Genomic DNA, 10,340 nt, shown 5'->3' on the forward strand with positions numbered 1-10,340 from the left:
CAGACCATTCACGCAAGGTTGCCGCCCGTGACGACACCTACAACGTGCTGACATGAGGAAACTTTCCAATCGATTTCTCATACACAAACAGCAGTTGACCGGCGTTGCCTGGTGAAACGTTGTTGTGATGCCTCATGTAAGGAGGAGAAACGCGTACCATCACGTTTCTGACTTTGATATAGGACGGATTGTAGCCTATCGCAAGGGCGGCTTATCGTACCGCGACATTGCTGCTCGCGTTGGTCGAGATCCAACGACTGTTAGCAGAATATGGAATCAGTGGGTTCAGGAGGGTAATACGGAACGCCGTGCTGGATCCCTACAGCCTCGTATCACTAGCAGTCGAGATGAGAGGCATCTTATCCCCATGGCTGTAACGGATCGTGCAACCACGTCTCGATCCCTGAGTCAAGAGGGGACGTTTGCAAGACAACAACCATCTGCACGAACAGTTTGACGAAGTTTGCAGCAGCATGGACTATCAGCTCGAAGACCATGGCTGCAGTTACCCTTGACGTTGGATCACAGACAGGAGCGCCTGCGATGGTGCACTCAACGATGAACCTAGGTGCACGAATGGCAAAACGTCATTTTTTCGGATGAATCCAGGTTCTGTTTACAACATTGTGATGGTCGCACCCGTGTTTGGCAATATCGTGGTGAACGCACATTTGAATAGTGTAGTGGTCATCGCCATACTGGCGTATCACCCGGCGTGATGGTATGGGGTGCCATTGGTTACACGTCTCGGTCACCTCTTGTTCTCATTGAAGGCACTTTGAACAGTGGACGTTACATTTCAGATGTGTTACGACCCGTGGCTCTACCCTTCATTCGATCCCTGCGAAAACCCTACATTTCAGCAGGATAATGCACGACCGCATGTTGCAGGTTCTGTACGGGCCTTTCTGGATACAGAAAATCTTCGAGTGCTGCCCTGTCCAGCACATTCTTCAGATCTCTCACCAATTGAAAGCGTCTCGTCAATGGTGGCCGAGCAACTGGCTCGTCACAATACGCCAGTCACTACTGTTGATGAACTGTGGTATCGTGTTGAAGCTGCATGGGCAGCTGTACCTGTACACGCCATCCAAGCTCTGTTTGACTCAATGCCCAGGCGTATCAAGGCCGTTATTAGGGCCAGAGGGTACTGATTTCTCGGGATCTATGCACCCAAATTGCGTGAAAATGTAATCACATGTCAGTTCTTGTATAATATATTAGTCCAATGAATACACGTTTATCATCTGCATTTCTTCCTGGTGTAGCAATTTTAATGGCCAGTAGTGTACTCCTAAAGTGTAATCTTTTGACGCAGAGCCGGCTTGAGTGGCCGTGCGGTTCTAGGCTCTACAGTTTGGAGCCGAGCGACCACTACGGTCGTAGGTTCGAATCCTGCCTCGGGCATGGATGTGTGTGGTGTCCTTAGGCTAGTTAGGTTTAATTAGTTTTATGTTCTAGGTGACTGATGACCTCAGAAGTTAAGTCGCATAGTGCTCAGAGCCATTTAAACCTTTTTTTTTTTTTTTTTTTTACACAGATAATCAGCCAGTTTACCGCCACATTTAGTCCGGCTGGAAACTGTTTATACATCTACAGGGACTATATAGCTTCTGCGATTAACATAATAATGTGTTTCTGCACTGCAAAATTTTACAATACAATCATTCTGGTATTGACGATGGGTCATGGTAGGCTAAATTTATTGGTGATGCAGTTATCAAAAATTAGACTGCAGTTTTAATTACAGGGTTAGATAGGCGTATCTATTTAGTACTACACTATAGAGAAACAGAGGCGTGCCGTTGCAAATTTCATGCTCACAAGAGAAGTTGAGAGCGGTAGTTGCAACTGTACGGGAGAAATTATAAATACGTGTGATCTATGCCGGAGCTTAAGAATAAAATGTGACTGATATGGTACGAAATCTCAGTATCTAATGTACTTAATGACTGTTATTTTATTGACTACTAACAATAAAGTTACAGTAACATGGGGAAATGATGTGTCAGTCATCCGCTACAACGAATGATAGAGGACATTTTGCAAAATAGCTATCACATACATTCCCAGATAATCCCAGTTACGAAAATCATAGCTTATTGTGGCGTTAACAAATTTCTTTAAGGAGGCAAACTTAGGTTTCTTACGAAAACGAAAGGCCATCAGGGTCTACCTTCATTTTTCAACCACCAGATGATTAAGGACACTTGCTCACTAGTTCAAGGATGGGACAAGAAATCGATCAGAGTATTATTAAAGGAACAATCCTGGAATTCACCTGAATTAAATTAGTAGCGTCACAGACAGCTCACACCAGGATGGCCTGAACCCTGTCTCGAATGGAAAGCAACTCCTCTCTTGTCACCTAGTATGAAATAAAATTGTTCATCAGTTCTCTGTTCCAGCTTTGCGACGCTTTTGTGTAAGACTACGCGTAAACTACCGAGACGTGATGCAAAGCAAACTTATTATTACTTTACAGCGGCTCAGCGTTGGTGGCAACAAAAAGAGTTTATGACATATAAATATGTGATTTCCTTAGTATCACCACTAACATATTCAAATTAATCTGTTACTTTCTAGTGACAGCTGCAAACAGTTCGTAAAAATCCTTAATCATGTGTCTTAATACTTCGCTGAGGCTTGTAAGTGAAAGAGTACCACTGCAATCAGAACAAGTGAAAGAGTAAAATGAATATTAGTCCCTTAGTTACGTAATTATATTTTCTTGCAACTGAATAATATGTATTGTATCTACTACTGACTCATAAATTTGTAATGACGAGCAGGTTCCATATTAATTACAATTATTTTTGTAATACGTATGAATATGCTGGAAAAATAAATTAATTTGGGATTGTTATTGTTAGAAGCTGAACTCACAAAACTTGACTTTACGCCTACTAATATATTCCCGATAGAACACGTCAAAATTTAATAGTGTAAAAAGCGCAAAATGAAACGGAAAAAGCTTCGCACTTAGTGCGGAAAGAAGGACCGAAAAGAGCCATCTCATGCTACTGACGAAGTGTTCCAAGCATGTCTTCGGTGCACTTTGGTCGGTTGGTTGTCTGTGTTTAACAAGAAACTTAGCACACTGGAGCGCAATTGTCGAGCAGTTTCATTTCCTTTCGCTGCATGTTTTTCAGAACGCGGCACATCTCTTGTACTGTAGAAGACGAATCTCCACCGTGTGTTGGATTCCTCTTCAATGTATTTACGTTGTCAGCATTGACATTGGTCGAACTTTAATTTAATTTGTGAATAATCAGAACAAACATAACATTTCATGTTTGATTTGCGTAATTCTTTGAGACGATTTCGAATATAAGTGCTTAGTCAGCAAAATAGTACCCAATCATTACAAAGTTATTAAAAAAGTAGTTTTTTATCATTTTTGAAGTTAGTAAGAAGTTATTTCTTTATCGTTGTTTTATCTAAGTGACTCCTGCTTAACAAACATTAAAAAAATATTACACTAGGTCACTGTAGTTAATTATAATTAATGTGTTCCACTACTCTCCAATTATACATACTAGATGCTTAGATAGGCTTCAAGGGGGGAACACGTCGAAGATATTATCTTGTATCTCTAATGAACATCAGGTCTTCTAGCGGTACAGAGTTGTTTTTAGACGTGTAAAGACGTTGAGATCAGTGTACTGCCAGAAATAACCCACAATGCAATCTGGTAATTTCATCAGACAATAACGCAATCCGCTTACCTCGTAGTAGGAGAGTGTAAAAGCAAAAAGGTCTTGGATGTGAAGTTATTGAACGGAAAGTTATTTTAGCCATCAGCGTACATACTGCTCTGATGTTCTACTAACAGCGTCCTTAAGCCATCTGCATAAACGGCACACCACAAAATCACTGGGAACTTCCCAGCAACGCTGCAGGCGTGCTCGCAGAGAACAGATACTCATGTTTCACGAAAAACTTTATGTCGTACGTAAAGGATAATGCTTCTTATCTGAACATTAGGTACCTACGAAAGGGGAACCGTATCTTTTCTAGTCAAAAAATGTGTAACGATAAAAATAAGTAGAAAATAGTCACCATTTTATTTCTGTGGCTATTATTATACATGTACCAGAAAGAAAAAAATAAAAGTTTTACAAAATTGAAACCTCAACTAAAATGGCTTAAACATGACTGGTTAACTTGTTTAAAATATTAGTTCCTAGGTAATTTGCTTCTCTATAATGTATATTTTGCCTGTCGTCAGTTTTTTTTTTTTTTTTTTTTTTTGTAGGAGATCGTGATTTCTGAGAAATTTTGCAATTATTGTATCAAGAGACCCCAAGAAACAGGTAGTTATTGGCTTGAAACACAAATCACTTGGCCTAGTATAAATAGGAGTGAAAATATCATCCAGGACAATAGTAAGTTTCACCCATGGTTACTGTCGTCTTTTGGAAATGAGTGACTTTACTGTTAAGGTCTATTTAATGTTACTATCATAGCCAATTAAGCTCGAGGTAAGTAGATTTCCTCTTCGTCTGAAACACAAAGTGTCACCATTTCATTTACTTTTGTGTGGCGTTCTCGGCCACACTGTTAGTATGCCGTTGACCACCTGCTGAAAATTTTGTCAGAAAATCTTCGTTCTCATCCACATTTACATCAGCGCATACATAACAAAAACTAAGCACAGGAGCGTATTTAGTGAAATTACACACATCAAAAAAAGGTTTGAATCACCTCGGTTCAGAGAAATCCGGAATCTGTACAGAAAATTTGAACAAAGATTAACATAAACATCATTTCCGCCCTTTTTATTGCTCTTGAAAAGCACACATTGCATGCTGTACCACCGTAAAGCGAGACCTTCAGAGGTGGTGGTCCAGATTGCTGTACACACCGGTACCTCTAACATCTAGCAGCACGTCCTCTTGCATGCCTGTATTTGTGGTGGCATAATATCCACAAGTTCATCAAGGCACTGTTGGTCCAGATTGTCCCACTCCTCAACGGCGATTCGGCGTAGATCACTCAGAGTTGTTGCTGGGCCACGTCGTCCTTAAACAGCCCTTTTCAATCTATCCCAGGCATGTTCGATAGGGTTCATATTTGGAGAACATGCTGGCCACTCTAGTCGAGCGATGTCGTTATCATGAAGGAAGTTATTCACAAGATGTGCACGATGGGGGCGCGAATTTTCGTCCATGAAGACGAATGCCTCGCCAATATGCTGCCGATATGGTTGCACTATCGGTCGGAGGATGGCATTCACGAATCGCACAGCCGTTACGGCACTTTCCATGACCACCAGCGGCGTACGTCGGCCCCATATATGCCACCCCAAAGTTTCAGGGAACCTCCACCTTGCGGCACTCGCTGGGCAGTGTGTCTAAGGCGTTCAGTCTGACCGGGTTGCCTACAATCACGTCTCCGACGATTGTCTGGTTGAAGGCATGTGCCACATTCATCGGTGAAGAGAACGTGATGTCAGTCCTGAGCGGCCCATTCGGCATGTTGATGGGCCCACCTACACCTCGCCATGGACGTCGGGAGTGAAGTTGCACATCATGCAGCCTATTGCGCACAATTTGAGTCCTAACAAGACGTCCTGTGGGTGCAGGAAAAGCATTATTCAACATGGTGGCGTTGCTGTTTTCCTCCGAGCCATAATCCCTAGGTAGCGGTCATGCGCTGCAGTAGTAGCCTTGGGAGGCCTGAGCGAGGCATGTCATCGACAGTTCCTGTCTCTCTGTATCTCGTCCATGTCCGAACAACTTCGCTTTGGTTCACTCCGAGACGCCTGGACAATTCCCTTATTGAGAGCCCCTCCTCGCACAAAGTAACAATGTCGACGCGATCGAACTGCGGTATTGAACGTCTAGGCACGGTTGAACTACAGACAACACGAGCCGTGTAGCTCCTTTCTGATAGAATGACTGGAACTGATCGGCTGTCGGACCCCCTTAGCTTAAAAAGAGCTGCTCATGCATGGGTGTTTACATCTTTGGGTGGGTTTAGTGACGTCTCTGAACAGTCAAAGGGACTGTGTCTGTGATACAATATCCACAGTCAACGTCTATCTTCTGGAGTTGTGGGAACCGGGGTAATGCAAAACTTTTTTTGATGTGTTTATTAAAGATTCTCTGTTCCATGAATAAGGGGTCAACTGTCTGACCCTGTGGAACAAACACTGAATGGACGACTCCTCTCGCATTGAAAAAATAAATCAGCCCTATCTTACTCACTGAATTTACGAGCTTTCTTGTGGAGAGAAGAACTTTTGGAATCTTCCATTGATTTGGTCCTCGCTTTGATTCAGAGTGGTAAGCATAGCAATAAGTCTCGTCACCTGTGATAATTTTTGAAAAAAAAGTTTTGGATCACTTTGGAACTCTTTTTTCAAAGCACAGCATGCTTCCACGCGACCTTGTTTTTGTTCAGCATTCGGAAATCGTCACACGAATCTGGCAGCCATCCTTTTCATCCCCAGATTTTCTGTGACTCAACTCCAAGTCACACCCGACAACTACACAAATTCCTCAATCGTTCGTCGTCGATCTCCGTCGACGATTTCACGAATATTTTCAACATTTTCATGTGTTCGGACCGTGGAAGGACGATGAGAACGAGGTTTGTCGTCAATTGACGTTTCACAATTTTTGAAACGGAAAAACCACTTAGACAGTTGAACTTTTCCCATAGCATCGTCCTTGTGGACTGTTTCTGTTTCGGTTTTTCCGAGCAAAAAGCACAATTTCACCACCGCACGTTGTTCACGAAAATCAGCCTTTGCGAAAACGACGGCCACACAAAAGTTGTCACCGTGAACTCTGCCGAAACTAGTCCTGACCTTCTCAGCGACGGCTCTCGGCTTGCTGACTTGGGAATATTCGTTCTATGCGTTCGTAGCGGCACAACGCGGTACTACAAAAGCTCTGCCCATCAAAAAATTGGTTCGATTTCTTTCGGATACTCATTCTTACATGAAAAATTAAGCTAAAAGTCCTAATTATAAATTATGCACTAAATAAATAAAACCAAAATGAAATAATACTCATATGAAGTCTAAGTAATACAGCGCTGTCTCCTTAATAAGAAATTTTACGAACTGAGGTTGTCCATTTTTTATTTTAAAATAGGCCGTAATTAAACTTCTTAAGAAAACGGATCTCAAATAGTTTGAAATATATCTTCGAGTAAACATTAGGAAAATAACTGCATGTTATTAATATGCGTAATTACACTGATGAGTTGTAGTTTCCCGATTCGTGAAATAGTGTGACATATGCTAGGACTCATTGTAATAATAATAGAAAATAATGGGCTAGTTTACTGTTATTTCAACTGTATCTAAAGCTTTTGGCAAAGGTTAGAGGAAAAATGTTGTACTATTTGCCTTTGGCGAATTTTGTTCTGTTTGAGAATATATCGATCATTATTATGTAGAGAGGAAACTAGAATAGGGGGCGCCTTTTACTGTCTATGAGGCCGCAGCCTCATTGCGAACTGACTGGTGCACAGTTTAGGTAGTTTTAACGACATGTCCTTGTATAAGCTTTCTGTGTTTATATGACTCGCTATTAAACGATATGTTTGTCTTACCATGTAATCTTCAGTATGTAGAACTGCTAAACGCTTTTTGATGCAATCAGTTCGAGTGCCTGAGTCCAACGTTTTCTTATTATTTTAGCAGTAATGATGACTACACTGTAGCTGAAATCTAGACCATAGTTTTGTTGTAAGGTAGTTCACTTGGTAGACTATTGCAGGATGTACTAGGGTCAGGTTACCAGATCACAAGCTTTTTTAAACCTAGTGTAAATCTTGGTCAGGTGACAGAGGATATAAGTTCGCTTTGCAAAGACTACACTAAGGAAGACACCGTGGCAATAGTGGGTGGGGCGGGCAACAGCATAGAGAGGGACCCCAATAATTCAGCTCGGGGTGACCTGGTAAAGACAGCTTCAGCAACGAGACATATTGATGTTAGGTTTACATGTGTTCTGAGGTACCATGACCGGCCTTATTTAAACTGTTCTGTTACGACAGTTAATTTAGAGGACTTCGTCACAGCAGGAAAAAGAAGGGAAAACTATCTGGGCTAATAGCAAATAACTTAAGGGGGGCACTGTCACAAGTGGTAAAGTACCAGTGGTTACAAGTGACAAAAGGAGTTTTTTTTAGAGTAGAGAGGGCAGAAACAAAAGGTGTTCAAAGACAGGCTGAAAATGACATTCACATTGATTAAACAGGCAGCCAGAAAGCAACTTTTAATGTACACGACTCATACCACAGCCTCTGATGGAAACTGGAGATATTCAAAAACTGTCAGAGAAATTAGGTTCATCCAGTAGTAATTCAGCCTGTAAACAGAATCGTTTATCCTACCTGCATCAGAATTTTCAAGGACTAAGGGGTGAGCTTAATGAGTTGCTTATTTGTGTTGGAGAATTAGAGTTGAGCAAACCTACTGATATAATCTGCCCCTCTGAATATCATGTGACCACTGGTATAGATATGTTAAATGTTGGAGGATTTAAGTTAGCTCTTTACTTCTGCAGAGAAAATATGAAGAAGGGGGGGGGGGGGTTGCCACATTTGTCAGAAACTGTTTTAATTTCAAGAATGTTAATAAATTTCACTCAGAGCAGCACTCCAACAGGAGCGCTACTTCACAATAGGTCCCTTATAATAACATATAAAGAGCACCTTCAGGAAACATTAACCCCTTCATAAAAAATCTGGAAGCTCTGTTGTCCCATCTCACAGTAAAAAACAAGAAGATAGTAGTTGCTGGTGATTTATATGTGAATTTATTGAAAAAAATCTGTCAGTGACCAATTATTGAAGTAAATAACTCATCTAGGAAAAAAGTCATGTAACAAAACAAAACGTAAATGGGCTACCTCATCATGACAAGCAGCACCTTGTGTTAAATGTCGAAATTTGTCAGAATAAAAAAATTATTAAATCTGAGCACAGGAGGGTAATAAACCAGTCAAAAATTATGAATCTTAGGAGACTGCTGGATAGATACTTACAATACTTCTGACTCAAATGGAAAATCAAAGCATTCATTAGTAAAGTTACTTCTTTTTATGAAAATAATTTCCCCTAAAGGTAACTCAGTCACACAGAAGTCTAAAAATAAACCATGGATTGCACAAGGAATAAAGATATCATGCAGAACAAAAATGAGTCTGTATCTACTATCTAGGAATAGCTTTGACGTTAGCTTTTTAATGCAGTACAAAGAATAATGCAAAATATTGAAGCAAGTAATCCACAAATCTAAGCAGCTTTATTGTGAGGAAAATATAATTACATCTGGCAACAAAATAAGAACTATATAGCATATAGTGAAACAGAGACAGGTGGGGCTAAGAAGGAAGAGGAACAGATAGTTCTAAAAATAAACGAGACATCAGTAACAAGTGTATTTAGTGTTGCAAACCTCTTAAAGAAGTACTTTGTTTATGTTACTGACAGCCTCGAGTTACCAGGTTCAGTAAACAGTGCGATGGAGTATCTGAGACCTGTCTTTAGAAATAACTTTGGCAAAATGGAAATTTATTTGTTTATTTACATTTCAAGTTCCATAGGACCAAATTGAGGAGCAAATCTGCAAGGTCAGTACATGAACTTATAACATAAAAGTAATAACAGATAAAAATAAATGTTCATGAACGTGAAAGAAAATCAGTCCGTAAGTTTAAGCAAACGCTATCAGCAATACAATGAGAATCAGCTTAATTTTTCAAGGAACTCCTCGACAGAATAGAAGGAGTGACCCATGAGGAAACTCTTCAGTTTCGATTTGAAAGCGCGTGGATTACTTCTAAGATTTTTGAATTCGAGTGGCAGCTTATTGAAAATGGATGCAGCAGTATACTGCACACCTTTTTGCACAAGAGTTAAGGAAGTCCGATCCAAATGGAGGTTTGATTTCTGCCGAGTATTAACCGAGTGAAAGCTGCTTATTGTTGGAAATAAACTAATATTGGTAACAAGAAACGACAATAAGGAATATACATATTGAGAGGCCAATGTCAAAATACCCAGACTCGTGAAAAGAGGTCGACAAGAGGTTCGTGAACTCACACCACTTATTGCCCGAACCGCCCGTTTCTGAGCCAAAAATATCCTTCTAGAATGGGAAGAGTTACCCCAAAACATAATACCATACGACATAAGTGAATGAAAATAAGCAAAGTAGACTAATTTACGTGTCAAAGTATGACTCACTTTCGATACCGTTCGAATAGTGAAAATGGCAGTATTAAGTCCTTGAACAAGATCCTGATCGTGGGCTTTGCACGACAGCTTACTATCTATCTGAACACCTAGGAATACTTTCACTAATCATATGCCCG

Source organism: Schistocerca piceifrons, chromosome 2 (genome assembly GCF_021461385.2).
Source record: "Schistocerca piceifrons isolate TAMUIC-IGC-003096 chromosome 2, iqSchPice1.1, whole genome shotgun sequence".
NCBI lineage: Eukaryota > Metazoa > Arthropoda > Insecta > Orthoptera > Acrididae > Schistocerca > Schistocerca piceifrons.